Genomic DNA, 20690 nt, shown 5'->3' with positions numbered 1-20690 from the left:
TAGCCCAGGAGAAATCAACCAATTTCTGTATGCCACACTAAACAATGTGGATAGAGGAATCCCCTCTCCAGGGGCTGATGAATGCCTGAGCAGTGCCTGCATCTAATTGAATGCAGACACCATTCAGAGACAAAATGTTTTCCCTGTGGTGGGGGGTGCTGACAGGGCCACCCACAGTTCAAATGTTTGCAGATTCCCAAAATGTTTCCATCATCATGGAGAGATATTCTTTTAGCTTCCAATGTACAGTACAAGAATTTAACAGAAATCTTTTCCATGGCATAAACTGTAGATGAAACTGGGGTCTTCGCTATTCCCTACTCTATCAAAATTTTAAAAAGTGTTGGTTTTAGATTTGCTTTGGGGTACCCATATGTGTATGTACGGCCATGTAGAGGCACAAAGTGATCTCAACAGAGGGGTGTCAAATATAAGGACAATTACTTGACAGGTTGAAAAATAGTTTGCAGATGTTTATTGTTTTCTGCTGGAGAAGCAACATAAGATGGAGCCATATATAATCCTATATGGAAATTCAAACCCACATAAACTCACCGTGCTCAGCTTGGCATGGTGTCTGTGTGCAGTTGGTAGGTGTTGCTACAGTAAAAGCTCCTGTATGTCCTATGTATCCAACTGAAAAGCCAATACCGACACTTGTCCTTGGGATTGTAAATCTTCTTTATTGGACAACCAGGTAAAAGTCACAGATACAACAGTGCTGACATGTTTCAGCCATGAATGGCCTTCATCCAAGTAGTAAGGCGATTTGTGGCTGAAACATCTCAGCACTATTGCATCTGTGTCTTATAAAGAAGATTTACAAGCCCAAGGAAAAGTATTTAATTTTTGATGAAAACTCAAGTGGTTATGAACTTTAACTAGATTACATCTTTGTTCTGGACCATCTTCTGGAATATGAAAATGGTGGGCCATGCCAGCGAGATGTCTGTTGGCTCAACCACTTGTACCCTACTCAAAGGGCAAGTTTGACAGGCCCTTAGCTTAGGAATACAGTTGAAAGACAGTTGTTATCCCATAACTATGAATGCCTGAACAAGGACCTTTGTGTCAGGATCACCAGGTCATTTTTAAAGAATTCTGCAAATTTTCAAAAGATTGAAAATTACTTTTAAAAATGATGCTAAGGCGTACATGAGATTTTACCAATTTGTGTTGGATCTACTTTAGGATGATCTATGCTATGTAATGTCAGAAAAAATAGAAATCTTCATATATAAGTACTTTTACTTTTCCAGCCTTATAGCTTTCACAAATTCAATTTTATTGATTGAGACCCCTGAATGAAGACATTTCCCAGAAATAAAAACATTTTAACATTTCTTTGCATATTTTAGTGACACTAGGTCCTCCTTTGCCAACTCATGGGTACTTGTAATTGTACACCAAATATCTTGGAATCACTTAAGTTTCTTCCTGTTTTAAAAAGCCAAAGAAGATGTTTGTGAATGGAGCATAAGAGAAAAAAAAACAGTCTAAAGGTCTCAAGATGACAATGGAGACAATAGTCCTCCGCACATCAGGCAGGGCTTTAAATTCACAATAAAAACACAACTACCGCTGATCCAATTCCTGTTGAATAAAACAATAACACGCAGCCCTACCTAAAGAAAACATTAAGGCATGAGACTATACTTGGCATGTACCAGATAATCTAGTTAGGTTAAGTAAAGAAAGGTGCTGTATGAAATGGAGTCTTGAGTAAAGATGCTTTCACAAAGTGTAGATGGGTGTTGAACCTTGTAACAAGGGCGTGGGAAAAAAACTAATTTCCTGGACACAAGAAGACATGTCCTGACCGAACAGTCACTTATAAAAGAAAGGAAAGAAAAATGATTAATGATTTCTAAAGTAACATTAACGTTCTGACTTGTTACTGTATTTAAGGAGGAAGTATAGCTTTATTTTTTTGGATATCCATGTGAAAAAGATCAGCTAAATGTAAATAATCACATCACAAATATGATATTTTAGTAAAAGAGCATTGTGAGCTGAGTCGGGCTCTCACTTTGTATATGTCTTGGATTCTCCAACACTGCCTACTGTAATTCCAGACTCTGTTCCAGTTCAATTGGAAGATTTGGGTGTTCCAACTCCTCCTGTTACATTATCCATAATATGAAGAAGATGAAAACCCAACAGGGAGAGTGGGACCCAGGAACTCAAGTACTGGTATGTCACCAATACATAGTACTGACACATAAAAAGATGTAGCACGAAAACTATAAGTAGAAAGCTAAAAATAAAAAGTTCAAAGTTCCAAACTTCAGTAGTCCATCACCAATGTGTTGAAAATGTGTGAAATCTTCTATAAACTTCCAATGTTTATTTTGCTGTTTCTCCAGCCACCCAGTGCAATATATCTGCTCACCTTTGAGTAGACTCCAATTTAAATCAGGGTCATGAAGGCATGTATCATCATAGTCAATTACATTTTTTATTTGTACCATTGAATTACCGTTATGTATTTGATCTATGGTTATGAATATTATTGTACAGTATTTTATTATATGTATGTTATACTGTTATTTAGTGGTATGTTTATTTGAGCATTGACTTTGAAACGCTACATATTGTGAATTGTTAAGAGGAGTCGTCATTCATACTTGTAGAATATTTACTTTTAGTAGTAACACTGCATTTGTGGCTTGTACGGGTGTTGTCTGGCAGGAAGTAATATTCAATGTGTTCCCTTGTGCTGCGGGGATGGTTCTGTCTTTTTTTGTGTCAGTACTATGTATAGTGTGGTGAAAAGCACTGTTAATGTTTAGCAGCAACTGAGGATTACACTGTGATTAGCACTGCGCTGATTGTTCACATTTATGTCACCAATACAGTTGCACCTTTTGGACCATGTTTCATGTTACACCCATATTTAGTGTGTACTATGAAATATAGCAAGAGTCTGCAGCCTCCCACCCCCAAACCACCACCCACCTTATGGAATCTTGAGGTTCTTTTGCCCTCTTAGTCTTCTGTCATTTTTAGAATTTAGTGGAACCATATTCAGCGGCATTATCCATTCACAGAGTCATGTCAATGGAGAGACTACAAGTCCCATCTGTCACTGTGGCAGAGGGACATAACTATTAACCGAACACCAGTGGGGTGACATCACTTCCTCCAGCCGAAACTGCAGATGGAGGAATAGCCTACATTACACCCACAATCCAATTATCACAGTTGCAATGCTTTGCAGGCTAAAATTAAAATAATTAATTACACACAGTTTTTAAATAATTATGGGTGCATTTATTATTTTTTGCAAAAGGATATGCCTTTAACTCTCCAGAAACTACCAAAAACTGAAATGAAAATTTTGGGTGGGTTTTCAGAAAATGTCTTCATCCTTTTCATAGAATACAAGGCATTCTGTGATTGGAGGGGGGGATGACATTCTTACACACCTGGTCCATTCACAGATAGCCTTTCATTCAGTGAAAAAAATGTAAAAATGTATCTTCTGAATAGAGGAGATACAGAGTGAGTGACCCACTGTGGTCTGTGTGCTCCAGCTGGAAGTATAAAGCAGGGTATACACAGACCCAAAATCCGCCACTGTCTGTTCATTAGAAGCTGGTCTAAAGCAGAACATAACCCCCAAGCTGCTTTTTCTTTAAAACACCTTTTAATTGAGTTTTTTTCTTCTTTCAGAGCATCTTGAGATTTTTGCAGTTCAGAAAGAAGTATTTGCACTGAGCATGCGCCACCACTTCTCATTCTTGGCGTCAATTAGATGACTTTGTGAGGACTTCAGAACACTTGGATGATATCAGTAGTCCCTCTATTGCCAGGACAGCAGAAGATCCTGTGATAACAGTGCAACCAATTGTAATGACATTGCCCCTGTAGGAAGTGTGTGTGTTTCTTACATGGGCAAGCAAGGCATGTTCACACCTCTAGGAAAAGAAAAGCCAGAGCCTTTCCAATATGTCGCTGGTGTCAAACAATAGAGGGAAGACTACACTTTTTTTTGGGCAGAGAGAGCCATATGGTGGCTAAGCAAGCATATCAGTTTTGTAGAAGAAGGCGTTTTTATTTATTTTTTTTCCAATAACGTTTATTGGTATTATTGGTAACAGTGGTATACATATAATAAAGCATGAATACTTCCATATGATTCATACAGCAGTCAGTCAGTTTGTAAGAGGGGCCATTTAGTGGGTAACCACAGTGGAGTGAATGCACACAGAGGCCAATGAATGCAGCAAAATGTATTAATTTAAAGTTCCAACAAGTCGGCAACAGGACCTCAATATCACGGCTGAACCCAGTACAGTAGTACCTTACAGAAGGACTTCTGAAGAAGACAGTCTTAATATGATAGAAGACTTGTTGGCAAGCATATGATACCTGACAGCATCTGACAAAGAAGGTGCCTGGTAGGTGGTGCAGCGACAAGAGTGCTCAAGAGGCAGGAGGTGCAGTAAAGGCGTGAGGTCCCTACACTGTCCATCCTCCACCGGAACCTTTCCCTATGCTAGACACACTGTCCCTCATCAGTGGGTTCCTGTCCCTGACCTAGCCACTTTGCAAATGCATGCAAACTGTAGTGGGACAGTGCTATTAAATATGGTCGCAGAGGCCATCCAGCAGAGCAGCATCCAACATTAAAAATGCTCCCCTGATGATGCCTTCGGAAACCTCATATGAACAAGAGTTCTTCTCCATTCCCTCTGTACGGCCGCTGCCATAATAGTGCACCTATGCGGGGAGGCTGAACCACACCTGCCTACAATTTCACATTGTATGTATATCTTTGTTAAAGTGGTTGTAAAGGCTCAAAGTTTTTACTTTCATCCATTCTATGCATGAAGGTAAAAAATCTTCTGTGTGCAGCAGTCCCCCCAGCCCCCTAATACTTACCTGAGCCCCATTGCAATCCAATGATGTGCACGAGAACCTCAGCTGTCCCGGGTCTCTGCCTCCATATTGGTTGAGAAGGCAGCGGGAGCCATTGGCCACTGGCTGTGACTTGACAGCAGCAGGAGCCATTGGCCAGTGAGCCAATGAGGAGACAGAGGGGGCGGGGCCAAGCTGTGGCTCTGTGTGTGAATGGACACACGGAGCAGCAGCTTGGAAGCGTGCCTGCTCGGTTGCCCCTATAACAAGCCGCTTGCTATGGGGGCACCCCAAAGGAAGGAGGAGCCAGGAGCACCAGCGGGGGACCCGAGAAGAGGCGGATCCGGGCTGCTCTGTGCAAAACCACTGCTCACAGCAGGTAAATATAACATGTTTGTTATTTTTCTTTTTTAACCTTAACCTTTGGTATCGCTTTAACAATAATCATCCATGTAATTGCTGTTAACAAAGCTATACAATTTAAGAAAAGGGGATAATATAGAAAAATAAAAAAGAAGAACGGAGAAAGAGGGGGAATGAAAAAAAGGAAGTATAAAAAGCAGAATAGAGAAGCAATGAGATGACGTGTACACAACTTCTCCATCCATCCAACTCATAAAGCTATTCATTCCCCAGAGATGTAATGTACCCATGGGTTCCATGTTATTGCAAATAAACATACTTTATGATTCAATGGAGCCAAACATTTTTTATTTAACATTATTCATGATAATTTAGCATTTATTGGTGCAAAAGAGAAACAAACATTTCCAAGATGTAGTAATACCCTTCTTCATAGCAAAAAGATAAACAAACTCACTTTTTAAAAGGTCTCTGTGCCTCCCCTATGGGTTGGTTTAAAAGGGCCTGATTTTGTAAGGATAATCTGGGTTACAGAATCTATACAATGATATACCCAGATCCAAGATGGAGGCTTTTTAAAATATTTCTATTAATATATTACTTTGTCATGTCCTGGAATGCACCTTTCCCACTACAAAGTAGGGGGAAAGTGTAACTTGGTTATATCTGGTGATTTCATCAGCTCTGCTGTTTAAATTCAAATCCATTAGGTGGGAGTTCTTCTTTACCAGAGTATTGCCAGGGCAATACGAATTACTGGGCCTTATTTAAAGTATGATAAAAAAAGGAAAACATTCGCTGTCTACAACCCAGCAAACTGTCATGCTTCCGGCACAGGCTTAAAGTGTTACTAAACCCACAACAGGAAAATCAATCTGTATATGCAGTAAAGCTGGTTATACTCACTGTGGAATGTTTTATCCTGTATTCTCTGATCCTCCCCTTCTTCTACTGTTCCCAACTCATCTCCTGATAGAACAGAGCCTTGGAGGCAAGCTGCACATGCTCAGTTTGCTGTGTATTGCTAGAGATTTTTTTTTTTTCTTGGGATGGTGCATGTGATCAACACAGAGCCAATCAGCGCTGTTCAGACAGAGGGTCAGGGGTTATGCAGTCTCATAGGACAGTGAGAGGAAAATGAAAACACCTCCTACAAGCTTTCACCAGTGCTCTGCTGGGCACTGATAGAAGTCACAAGACTGCTCTAATTGCTGATGAGAAAAGGTATTTAGCAGTTTATATTTACTAAAATAATTGCACTTCCATATTGTGTGTACTGTGGGAGACCAGATATAGTGGATGCAGGGTCCGGGGTTTAGTAACACTTTAAAAATGAAACCTGATGGTTTTTTTTTTTTTTTAATTGTTTGTAGACATGTTTTGGGCTTTGTTCCTTTCCCCCATTTCTGTTTACATCTGGTCAGGAAGGAATAAGATGTAAAAAGGAAAAAAACAAGATATTGTCAAGAAAGTTTTGGATCCTTGTGGTCTCTGTATTGTTTGATTACCATTTCTGTTATTCTGTTTATTACAGGATCTGCATATCCACGTTGTTCTATTTATGTGTACTCCTGCTGTTGCAGTAATGTCATTGTGGATTCTGTAAGTACTGTTCCATTTTTTCTATTATCTTGACATTAAAAGTTGTTTGGATTAAAAAAAAAAAAATGAAACCTAACTGGTTGATAAAGACAACACAGACAGTTCTTCTCAGGCCAACTGAAGCACAGCGATAACAGCAAATGTAAGAATGTGCCTGGGGCACCCAGATACTTGTAGCTGCTTTCTTCTAGGGTATGAATATTTAGATGCACTTATTAACATTGTGTTCTAAAAGAAAAGGTGAGCCTATTAACCCACTTTACAGCACTTGCGTTTTTCACACATGAAGTCATATCCGTTGTCGTAAAGAAAAAACGTTTCACGCAATACCTTGTCAAGCACTTTTTTGAGGAGTGCAGGATTTTATCCTGTATGCAATCTCACTCAATACATTCAGTATTCTATGACAAGCAAGAAAAGAATGTGTACTCATCTGGTCACAAAAAATAATTATGTAGAGTCAGTTCAAAGTATAAGTTATTATAACTGCAAGCATTATAACACCTCATGATAAAGTCCTCCGAAAAATGTTCAGTTCACAATATTTAAATATAACTAAAGGCAAAACTTTTTTTTTAGTTTTGGATAGAGTGGAGATGGATTAGAACACCTGTCAGGTTTCTTGTGCTGTCTGTGTCCCCATCACAGAGAAATTCACCCTCTCTACTTGTCCTGGTTACCGTTATCATCAACAGTGAAAGTAAAAGAAAATCCCAAATTTTGGGTTGGCATCAGAAAATCTTTCAATAAGGACCCTGGTGACAACCAGGGATTCCCTCACTTTGGGGGGATTTCCTCTCACTTCCTGTTTGGTAATAGGACAGGAAGTGAAGGGAAATCTCCCCAATGGGACACACATGGCAAAAGAAACTGACAGGTGTTATAACCTAAATTGAAAAAAATGCCTTATGTTCTACTTTAACCACTTGCCAACTGTGCTGTAGCTGAATGATGGCTACAGTGCAATTGTCTAGTTCTGGGAGGGCGTCATATGATATCCCAGAAATTCTGAAGGACCCTCTGCACACTGGTATATACCCTTTCAAGCAAACTATGCAATAAATAGGGATATTTAGTTCACACATATTGCAATACATGCTTAAGCTGGCCAACTGCGTCAAAGTAATCCCTCTATGGCCAGTCCTACTCTGCTCTGCCTACGCAAGTGCTACTGTGGACACAATGCTAGCATAGGGGAAAAGACACAATGGGGAGAGCTACAAGGTTCAGGTCTGGCTACTGATACCAGTGTGCAGAGGTTCCTTCAGAATTTCTAGAGTTAATGTGGTTACACCCCTTTAGCACCTGATGGATAAATGCATGCACTAGCTGTATGGATTTGAGCACAGGGATCTCTTGTTTGTTGTATTGTTGGGTCAGTAGCCAGACCTGAACCTTGTAGCTCTCCCCATTGTGTCTTTTCCCCTATGCTAGCATTGTGTCCACAGTAGCACTTGCGTAGGCAGGGCAGAGTAGGACTGGCCATAGAGGGATTACTTTGACGCAGTTGGCCAGCTTAAGCATGTATTGCAATATGTGTGAACCAAATATCCCTATTTATTGCATAGTTTGCTTGAAAGGGTATATACCAGTGTGCAGAGGGTCCTTCAGAATTTCTAGAGTTAATGTGGTTACACCCCTTTAGCACCTGATGGATAAATGCATGCACTAGCTGTATGGATTTGAGCACAGGGATCTCTTGTTTGTTATATGACATCCCAGAACACACCCTCCCGTGCGCCCCTAGCAGCGCGCACCCCGCGCTTTCCTACAGACACAGCTGATCACATGATGAGGTAAAAGGCCAATTAAAGTGGCCTTTTACCACATGATCAGCTGTATCCAATGACACAGCGGATCACAATGTAAATACAGTTGCCAATTATCGGCAGCATGAGGAAAGTTCTGCCAATAAATGGAAAATGACACAGAGGACATCTGCACTGATCATCAGGGCACTGATGATCAGTGCCCAGCAGTGTCACCCAGCAGTGCTACCCAGCTGTGCCTCCCACCAGTGCCGCCAGTTAGTGCTGTCATTCAGTGCCGTACATCAGTGTCACCCATCAGTGCCCATCATTACTGCATATCAGTGCAGCATCATCAGTGCCTCCTCATCAATGCCCATCATTGCCGACTCATCAGTGCCACCTCATCAGTACCCATCAGCACTGCCTATCCATGCCACCTCATCAGTGCCCATCAGTGCTGCCTATCAGTGCCCATCAGTGCAGCCTCATCAACGCACATCAGTGAAGGAGAAAAATGACCTGTTGGCAAAATTTTATGATAGAAACAAAGAAAAACGTTTTTGTTTTTTTTTGCAGTTTTTTGTTTATAGTGAAAAAAATAAAACACCCAGTGGCGATTAAATACCACCAAAAGAAAGCTCTATGTGTGTGAAAAAAAATGATAAAAATTTCATATGGGTACAATGTTGCATGACCGCACAATTTTCATTCAAAGTGCGACAGCTCTGAAAGCTGAAAATTGGCCTGGGCACGAAGGGGGTAAAAGTGCCTGGTAGGCAAGTGGCTAAACTACGTCTCCAGCCTAAAATGATTAACTTTCCTTTGAAAGTTTCCCACAGGTTATGATTAAGCACGAGATTGTGTGAAAAAGGTCCTGTATTCATGTCCTGGTGTTTTGTGTGTCCTATGTGTCAATAAATATACACTATATTCATCTATGCTCTGGTGTGCAGCTGACCCTTCTTGCTGTTGCATCGTGTGTGGTGGCGAGCCAGAGCCTTCACCTGACGTGGATTGATCTGAGCGGTATACCTTTGTTCTTAATACTAGCTCATTGACAACATGTTATTTTCATGACCTTCTATGACTTCTATGACTCTTACTTGTTGATTCTTCTGGTCCACTGAATAAGACGTATGTCCATAGGGTGGTACTATGGATACACCACTCATAGACTCATAGACTGTGCCACATCCTATAAGACTAGTCAAAAAATGGTTGCAGCTCAATGGACTTTATAGGTGTTTAAACATAGGCGCAAAAATGTAAAATCTTAATTCTCTTTATTATACAAATCACATGGTTACACAAAAGACAGAAACAATTATTCCTAAAAGGGATACCAATATGTACCATAAACTCCACTGAATAGCTCCTCATTTCCTGAGTTGGGCTAGAAAGGGGTGCTACTGAAATGACTGATCTCCCTACAACGTTATTAGTATTCATTCTTTTCTGCTCAGACGCCTCCCCTCACTGCGCATGGACCTGAGCAGAATTATCGGAACGCATGCGCAATGAGGGAAGCTTCTGAGCTGAAAAAGAGGATATGAAGACAGCTTCTCCATTCCTTCCTTTTATATTAGCACTCAGGGAAATCTCTGCCCCCAGCAAGAAAGGAAAGGAGTAGCACCGATAGTTAGCGATCACATGACCGCACATCAACAACAAAAAAAAGGCGTTTTTTAGCAGATTTTAAAAAATAAATATTGATGAGTGCAAAATGAGTGCTTTCTTTACCACTTTGACCACTGAGTCGTAGCTGCGTTTTTATCTACTTTAAAGCTGCATTCGGGGAACAATAATCTTCATTTAAATAAATTCCTTCATAGCCAAAAAGGATATAAATCCACTTTTTGGGCGCCAAAGCCTGTTATTACCTTGTAAAAGTAGTAGTGACATCACCACTATGTTGTACATAGCCTGAGCTGAAAGAAGAGCTCTCTGTAGGAGGGGCCCAGCAGCCTTCACTAACTACAGGCTGCCTGCAGAAAACTACAGGAGGAGGCAGGGACAAGACTAGTCACCCTGCACAAGAAGCTACAGCAGCAGCGACTGGTCTTTAATCCAGAAAGCTCCTGCACAGGGGTCATTACTGCACAGATTTGGAGAAAGAAATACACAAAAACACACCAAGATTCAAGTTAGATCTTTCCGGATTGATAGGCAGTCCAACAGCCAGCTGGAGGAGCATGCACAACAGGCTGACAACACTGTGATAACTGCAACATGGTGGCTTATGCTGGCCATGCAAAGCTCAAAATTTGGCCACATCCTGCTGAATCTGAAGCTATGAAAGGCCCCGAGCTCAACAAAGTTCGACCAAAAAAAAAAATCTAAGGACTGGACATAAAACTCTTAGCTGAACAGTGTTTGCAGTCAATCAGATGAGGTCACTGTTCAGGTATATTGACAGCTGTGTAAGCAGTGGCTTTCGGAAGACAATAGGCAGCATGCTGCTTAGCTTGGATGGCGGAACCTACTGATTTCTCTCATTCAGTCCACAGTGCTGAATAATAGAAACCTTCATATGTATGGCTAGCCTTAGAGTGTTACTAAACTCAGGACCCTGCATTCACTATATCTGGTCTCCCACAGGAAATACAATTATTTCAGAAAAAATAAACTGCTACCTTTTCTCATCAGCAGTTAGAGCAGTCTTGTGACTTCTATCAGTGTCCAGCAGAGCACTGGTTAATCTTGTAGGAGGAGTTTTCATTCTCTTCTGACTGACCTATGAGGCTGCGGGACTCCTGACCCTCTATCAGGACAGTGCTGATTGACGCTGTGCTGATCACATGCATTCTCCCAAGAAAAAAAAACTCTCTAGCAGTACACACCAAACTGAGCATGTACAGCTTACCCCCAAGGCTCTGCTCTATCAGGAGATGAGTCAGGGACAGTAGAAGAAAGGAAGGATCAGAGAAGACAGGATCAAACAGCCTTTTTACACACTGCGGAAAATTAACCCCTTAGGTTCCACAGTGAGTATAGCAAGCATGCTTTACTGCATATAAAGACTGATTTTACTGTTGTGGGTTTAGTAACACTTTAAGCCGGCCATACATTAATAGAAATTAAGCCAGTTCAGCCGATCCATATATGGGCACCCTGATTGTATAGAAATTGATCTACCAATCGACTTCTGAGCAACCAGCCTGTCAATTTTTTCCTGATCAATCAGTTCTGGATATAGTCTGCAACATTGATCATTGTATTCTGATGGTGGGGAATGCTCCCCGCTGTCAGAACATAAAAGCACAGAGGGAAGATTCTCCTATCCACATCAAATGTGTGCATAGGAAAATCGGATCACTTTTTTTCTTTCAACTTGCTGGTTGAATGAAAAACGTGATGAATGTATGGACTGCCTTAAGGTTGTCAACCTGCAACAGGAAATAATAGAAAAAACCTTCTGCGCTGCTACAGGTATAGATAGGACTATTGAAAAAAGCTGCAAACACCTAGACCTAGACACCACTAGCACAAGGAAACAAAACAAATAATATGGTGTTGTGCTAATATCAATAGTACTAAGGACACAATAATTCAAAGAGTGGGGAGACAGAAAAAAAAACAGAGGTGATAAGTATAAAGGTCTGAATCCAGACCTAATTAGGTGCAATATGAACTGTGACAAAGACAACATGAGTAATAAACAGCAAGTGAACGTAAATAATACATAAAACTGTAAAGGCCTGAACCCAGACCAAACTAAGTGCAATCAGGGGCGAACTGACAACTTATGGGGCCCCCGGGCAATAGGGGATCATGGGGCCCCTGTGCCCTTGCCCAAACTCAAAAAAGCCTATGAAAAAGGTACCAGGTGCATCTCATGGGGCCCCTTACTGACCCCGGGCCCTCGGGCAGTGCCCGAGTTTCCAAATGGTCAGTCCGCCCCTGTTCCTCCCACTAATACCAATGATGGGTCAATATTCCTCCCACTAATACCAATGATGGGGCACTGTTCCTCCAACTAATACCAATGATGGGTCAATATTCCTCCCACTAATACCAATGATGGGGAACTGTTCCTCTAACTAATACCAATGATGGGGCACTATTCCTCCCACTAATACCAATGATGGGTCAATATTCCTCCCACTAATACCAATGATGGGTCAATATTCCTCCCACTAATACCAATGATGGGTCAATATTCCTCCCACTAATACCAATGATGGGGCACTGTTCCTCCAACTAATACCAATGATGGGGCACTATTCCTCCCACTAATACCAATGATGGGTCAATATTCCTCCCACTAATACCAATGATGGGTCAATATTCCTCCCACTAATACCAATGATGGGTCAATATTCCTCCCACTAATACCAATGATGGGTCAATATTCCTCCCACTAATACCAATGATGAGGCACTGTTCCTCCAACTAATACCAATGACTGGACACTATTTCCTCCTTCCACTGACTACAAGCACTATGACATTTATTTTACTCCTACTGATGCTGGGACATTTTCTACTCCCACTGGGCACTCCGCCCTCCTAAAGTCTTAAGGACAATAAACTGGCCCTTTGTTTAGAAAGTTTGGAGACCCCTGATTTAGAGTAAGAAAGGGTTATAACACCTGTCAGTTTTTTTTTGCCATCTGTGTCTCATCCTGTCCCATAGCCAAAACAGGAAATGAGAGGAAATCCATCCAAAGAAAGGGAATCCCTGGTTGTCACCAGGGTCAATAGATCTAGTGTCTCCATTGGAAGATTTTACCTCTAATACTGTTCTGGGAACAACCCAAAATTTTGGATTTTTTTTTACTTTCATTTTGGTGGTAATGCCCCATACACACGGTAAGAAAATTGTACGAAAAATGTAGCGGAACCACTGATCGAACGATTTTCTCTTCGTTGCTGAGCAGGATGTTTTAACCGATAATGATATTGTGAATGAAAAAATCTGCTTGAACAACAGTGAAAAATGTTGTCGTTTGCATATGAGCGACCGATTTTCTATGCGGTGGTATAACGGTTGTACGATCTATCAAGCGCTATCACGCATGAGCGGAAACAGAATTTGATGTTTATGTCCAAGGAATTTTCGTAAACACGAACAAAAAATCCAAATGTTAAAAGTAGGTTGGCCTAATGAGATAATGAAACCAGAATTCTGCATATTATATTTTATGTATCACTATTTATGTATATAGATAATGTAATAAACTATATTATACTCATTGCTGTTAATAGTTGTGTATATCGTTTGTTCTGGCCGGAAGGGTGGGGCTACAAGATCACACACACACTGCATCACTTCCACTTGTATGGAAGATGTCAACACTATGTATTGCCCGACAAATTATTTTTTTAGATTGGTTAATGTGGGCCATGATTTCGACCAACGAACGAATGCCTCTCGGTCGTCGGATGACCAATCGGTCGATTTTCTAATTGTGTATTCCCACCTTAACGGGGACACAGACAGCAAAAAAATAAATCTGACAGATTCTAATCCCTCTCCTCACTGTCCAAAATTTAAAAAAAAATAGTTTTGCTTTTAGTTATCTTAATGTCTATGGGCACGTGTAGAGGACATCAGCATGCTGTGGTGGGAACATCTTTTAAGCAAGAAAACCACAGCAGGTTTAGACATAGAAGACAATGGAGGGTAATTATGTGCCTCTTCTCTCTTCACCTGCTCTGTGTTGGTTTTGTGGACATTTGTACTTAGCGCTGGATTAGATTTGTGCTAAGGGGGGTTATCAGAGGCGTATGTGACTGGCGGCACATCCGCACAGGGGGAGGGGTTGGGGGCCCCTGGTCATTGTACGGGCCCTGTGTCATGGAAATGCTTCTCTTCCTAGTCTCTGCTGTGGGTGCCATAATACCACCATTCTGTAAGACGAAAGGTAGCTGGAACCCCCTGGGGAAAGGAGTAAAGAAACTTCAAGTTTCACTGGCTGAAGCATGCCTCCTATATTGTGACTTGTAGACACTAGCATAGAGTGTGAACAATACAAAACCGTGCTGCATTACAAAGACATACGGGTACAATATAGACGAACATTAACCACAATAGTATATATAATACAAAACTGGGTGCTTTGGGCTGCATTCAGGTGTCAGACAGGATATGCATCTAAATAAATATCAAATATACATCGCTATGTGTACTCTGCCATGTACAATTCCCACGATCGTCATAACTAGGGATGAGCTAAAGCAAAAATTAATTTAGTCGACGATGAAATTTCACCAGCACCAAAATTCACTAAGCTGCTTAGGTGAAGAATGTTTGGAATAATCGTAATGGAATAATAACTTACAATACACAGTGCTTTTTGCAGACTAAAGTTGGGAATTAGATTTACTTTGATATTATCTTTTTTTTAATTATTGATTTGTTCTGTAGAAAACTCTCTCTGCTTCGCCAGTGTGTCCACTTTTAAACATTTAAAAAAACCCATATACAGCTGGAAAAATAAGTATTAAACACGGCACCATTTTTCTAAATAAATATATTTTTAAAGGTACTATTGACATGACATTTTCACCACATGTCGGTAACAAGCCATGCAATCCATACATACAAAGAAACCAAAACAAATAAGTTCAGAAATTAAGTTATGTGTAATAAAATGAAATAACACAGGGAAAAAGTATTGAACACACTAACTTAAATTTATTTAATACTGTGTACAAAATCCTTTGTTGGTAATGTCAGCTTCAAGATGCCTCCTGTATGGAGAAACTAGTCGCGTGCATTGCTCAGGTGTGATTTTGGCCCATTCTTCCACACAAACAGTCTTCAAATCTTGAAGGTTCCGTGGGCCTCTTCTATCAACTCTGATCTTTAGTTCTTTCTATAGATTTTCTAGCGGATTCATGTTAGGTGATTGGCTGGGCCATTCTAACAGCTTTATTTTCTTTCTTTGAAACCAATTGAGAGTTTCCTTGGCTTTGTGTTTGGGATCATTGTCTTGCTGAAATGTCCACCCTCGTTTCATCTTCATCTTCCTGGTAGATAGCGGCAGATTTTTATCAAGAATGTCTTGGTATATTTTTCCATGCATCCTTACTTCAATGAAATGAAGTTTGCCAGTACCGTATGCTGAGAAACAGCCGCACACCATGATGTTCCCACCGCCATGCTTCACTTTTGGTATGGTGTTTTTGGGGTGATGTGCAGTGCCATTTGACCTCCAAACATGGTGTGTATTATGGCATCCAAAGAGTTAAATTTTGGTCTCATCTGACCAGATTATATTCTCCCAGTATTTCACAGGCTTGTCTAGATGTTGTGCAGCAAAAGTTAAATGAGCTTCAACATGCATTTTCTTTAGTAATGGAGTCTTGTGTGGTGAGCATGCATACAGGCCATGGCGGTTGATTGCATTAGGTATTGGTTTCTTTAAAACAATTGTACCTGCTAATTCCAGGTGTTTCTGAAGCTCTCCACAAGTGGTCCTTGGTTCGTGGACAACTCTTCTGATAATTCTTTACACTTTCAGAAATCTTGGGAGGAGCACCTGGTCCTGGCTGGTTTATGGTGAAATGATGTTGGATTATGGCCCTAACAGTGCTCACTGGAACATTCAGAAGTTTAGAAATCCCTCTGTAACCAATACCATTGGTATGTTTTGCAACAATAAGGTTGCGAAAGGCCTTGAGAGAGCTGTTTGAATTACCCATCATGAGATGTTTGTTGTGTGGCACCTTGGTAATGAGATACCTTTTTATAGGCCATCAGTTGAGACTGAACCAGCTGATATTAATTTGCACTCACAAGGGGCAGGATTGCTTTCTAATCACTGAGAGATTTCACATTCCATTTTATTACACATAACTTAATTTCTGAACGTATTTGTTTTGGTTTTTTTGTATGTATGGATTACATGAGTTGCAAGAAATACTATTGCATTTTTTAAAGGATAGGTTCGCTTTTAGTAAAATGCCACACCTGTATTTGAGGTGTAATACAGGGGTGCTCAACCCTTTGAAGAACGAGAGACGCTTAAGTGATTTGATAAACAGTTGGGGGCCACAATAAAATGAAATATAACATTTTTTATTTTGAATAACATAATGAACATTTCCTCCTGCAGCCACTACTGTAAATGCAGATGGGAGAGGAGGAGAAGGGAGGCTGCATGGGCCCATGGAACCATTGTGAACCCTGACTCTACACCAGTGGATGGGGGTGTGTGGTAAAAACATGTCTCAACCATGGACTTTTACCTCCCCCCAAAACGCAAATGTAAGGATCTTTACTTTCAGCCATGGGGCCATCATTTTCCACTCTTAATAGAAAATAATGTCTTTTTTGTAACCACCTCCCACCCACCCGCAATGTACTGTGGACGTGGCAACTGCTGTAGGCACAGTGACATACCCAGGGGCTATTTGTTAAGCGAGAACGTATGTAATGGCAAGGGGTGGTGGGGGTACTGCAGAGTTCATTGATGCTGGCTGGTTGGGGATCTATTGTTGCTGGAGGGTATCTACTTAACACGTTCTATTGATGCTGGAGAGGTTTACTGTTGATGGAGGGGATCTATTGTTGCCGGGGGTCTTATGTTGCTGTGATGGATCTACTGTTGAGGGAGGGGTCTATTGTTGCTAGCTGCTGGAGGGTCGAATGATGCTGGCTGTGGGGAGATCTGTTGTTGTTGCCATGGATCTATTGTTGCTGGAGGGGCAGTTATTTTGTTGCAGGTGGTCTATTTTACTGCTTTTCTTGTTATCATTAACAAATTCTATACAAATTGATAATTAGTTACGTATTCTGTAAAAGGAAGGCACTGGTAGGTAGGTAAGGTGTGGAACCAAGGGATGGCATGGGATGAAGACAAGGGGTGACTCGGAAAGAGAGAGTTTGTGCACCTATTCTCTGAGAAAAAAAGCCCCGGACTTACCTGTACATTGCTGCCTACTTCTGGGTTTAGGATGCGTGCATGCGCACCCCCAGCCAGCACTCGCTGTAATACACAATGGAAGCCTGTAAACAAGTCTCAGCCAATGATTCATTAAGACCTGGGTGTGTACAATTAACACAGAGCTCTGTACAGAGAGAATTCTCTCTGTTACTAATCCTTGCAAAGCAGGGATGAGAAATTTAGAGATCTATTAGTAAAAGCAGCACACCTTACACACAGTACACATAGGTATGCACACATTTAACCCCTTGATTGCTCTAGATGTTAACCCCTTTCCGGCCAGTGTCATTAATACAGTGATAGTGTATAATATCACTGATCACTATGTTAATGTCACTGGTTATGTCAATGGCAATTAGTCAGTCCCCCCCCCCCCCCCCCCCGCGTCAGTTAGTGTCAGATTGCCTGTAGTCCCATTAAAGGTTCATTAGCATTCTATAACCATAGTTTTTAGGTGCTATACCTTTCATGAAAAGCAATCAGTATATGCTCATTGGAATTATTTTTAATCAAAGATATGTAGCAGAATACATTTTGGGTAAAATTTATGAAGAAATTTGATTTTTTTTTATTTTTTATTGGATATGTTTTGTAGCAGGAAAAAAAATCAGTCTTTTTTTGTTTATATCACAAAAAAGGAAAAACTCAGCGGTGATCAAATTGGCCACCAGACAAGACCAGCCAGATCAGGGATATCTTTTTATGTCTATAGGTATGTTTATGTGTAGAAACAACCCAATACAGATAGAATATCCATCAGGTGTGCACATATATTGTTCCCAATTTCACCCCCTGCGACCTAGGGACAATGGGCCAGTTAAAGGACACTAAGAACATTAAGACATGAAAGGTTCCCTGGGGAGACATACACAAGGAAAATGAAACAAAGTGAATCTAATTAAAGAGAAAATGACGCATATGGGCTAGAAAAATAACTCCTGAATTGTATAATCTGTATATACACATATGTAATGGTGGCTTAGTAGTTAGCACTGTTGTCTCGTAGCACAGGGGGTCCTTGGTTTGAATCCCATTCATGATGCTCAATGCATGGAGTTTGCACATTCTCCCTGTGCTTATGTGGGTTTCCTACCAAAAAACATGCTGGTAGGAAAATTGTTTTTTGCCTAAATTGTCCCTAGTATGTTTGCATGTGACATAGGGACCTTAGATTGTGAGCTCCTGAGCTGCAAAGACTGATGTGAAGGTATGTAGTGTTGGCGCTATATAAACGCCTGTAATAAATAAAATGTAATGCATAGCTTTGTCTGTGAATAGGATGGACATAGAATTAGCTGAGGTCTGTTTTTCTCTCTGAATGCCAGGATTGATTAGCCCAGGGATCCCCAACAAATGTCTTGCCAGCCACATGTGGTGCTTGGGTGTCTTTCGTATCAATATCAGCAGCTTCTTAAGTATTCTTTTGGGAAGTTCCACTGTATCTGAGCACCAGCTGATTTCATGATTATTATTATCTTTGTTATCTTTCTTGCTGGTGAATGTAGTGGCAGAAGGGGTAGGAAGTGGTAGATAAAATGGAAGTACAATGGAAGTAGATTTGTTTGTATGCAAATGAAAGTATGTCTAGTTTAAAACCCTCTTCTGGAACCACAACAAGATATGAAAGGAAATCTCTCCAAAGAAAAAGGAAATGACCTTTTAAGATGGTCATACGCTAGGAGAATTTCGAAATTTGAACATTTTAATTTTAAGAATGTTCATCTGATTTTCTAACAGTATATGTGGTTTTTCATTCAGGAAAGTCCAGTCATTCATAAATCAAATGTTAAAGGCAAATAAAAGTTTGAACAGTTTCGAATGAGATTTTTCAAGTGATTGAATGTGCCGAGAAACTTTTCATACAAATGTTTGTACAAACTATCATTAAAAAAAATATTAGTGTATGGCCAGCTTTTGACAGTTATCCCAAGAACAGATGTCTCCATAGAATTATTTCCCCTTACTACCTGCTCTTGTGACAAATGTAGCATTTTGGATTTCCCTTTATTTTCTCTACCAATTTTCTTTTACAGCTGAAGTATTAGTCGAGGTATTTGTAGTAATAGTAGCAGAATCATTAGTAATCATTGTAATAATGGTAGCAGCAGAAATTATAGTAAGAATGTAAATTTTTTTTACAGCAGAAAACCATTTGTGCAGCTGCACAAGGGCCCTATGGGACTCTGTGGTGCCCAATCAGACTAGTCCACTCTGGGATGTGATGTTAAAATGCATTATGTTGTACATTAACATATCTTCCTCTGGATCAACTGTGAGTATAGGACTATAACTTTTTTTTTTTTAATGGTTGAACTGGATGGACTTTTGTCTTTTTTCAGGCAGACGAACTATGTAACTATGTAACTATGTAATTACATAAAGGCTGTTGATTCAAATTAATGGGCTGCCAATGTACCAGAAGGGAAAAGAAAAATTGAACATGCACCTTTTTATTTATACAGTGCACCATAGCACCATGCTTTGTGGTGCGCTGCAATGCATGTGCGTCAGAGGCGCGTTGTCTTAGGGCACTGGGGTTCCATTGGAAATTAATGACAATGCAAAGTACTGATGCATGTATTGCACTTTAGTGTGTACTACTGCAATGTCCCATAAATGAGAAGTGTGAGTGGACCCTTAGATGCCTTTTTGCACTATATGTGGGTCAGATGGGTTCTAGGACCCTCTATTGCTGTTCTGTAGACCTAGACAGTTTCACTGTGAATCCATATCTATGGAGAATAAATGTTTTTAACCAACCGGTAGTTAAATGAAGGAGAGATCAAAAATTGGTCTTGCACAAGGGCCCTTTGGTCTATGTGTCCACCACTGGTAGAATAAATCATATGTAGGGTATTATAGAAGTATTATTAGTATTATTAGCAGTAGTAGTGGTACTTCATTCTCTTCTGCAACATTTTTCCCTAAAGAAACCCACTGAAATAATGTTCAGGTCTCAGAGAACCCCTGCTGAAATCAATTCATTAATGGTCAAAGGGAAAATCAATTACACTTGTGGACAGTTAGAAGAATTCCATCCTTGCCAACAGCTAGATCAATGGTGCCATGCAACTGGCTCTGCCAAGGGACATTGACCCCTGGAACTATGTAGGCAACATCATATAATAGGTTAATCTGCCACAGCTCAAGGAACCCATAGCAACCTCTGTAGGAAGTGTAGGGTTTCACAGTACCCTGGATGAGAATGGCTGGTGTAA

Source organism: Staurois parvus, unplaced genomic scaffold, assembly GCF_062004578.1.
Source record: "Staurois parvus isolate SC_StPar_1 unplaced genomic scaffold, SC_StPar_1.0 ptg001090l, whole genome shotgun sequence".
Lineage (NCBI taxonomy): Eukaryota > Metazoa > Chordata > Amphibia > Anura > Ranidae > Staurois > Staurois parvus.
The sequence above is the reverse complement of the archived record's forward strand: the minus strand, read 5'-3'. Positions refer to the sequence as shown.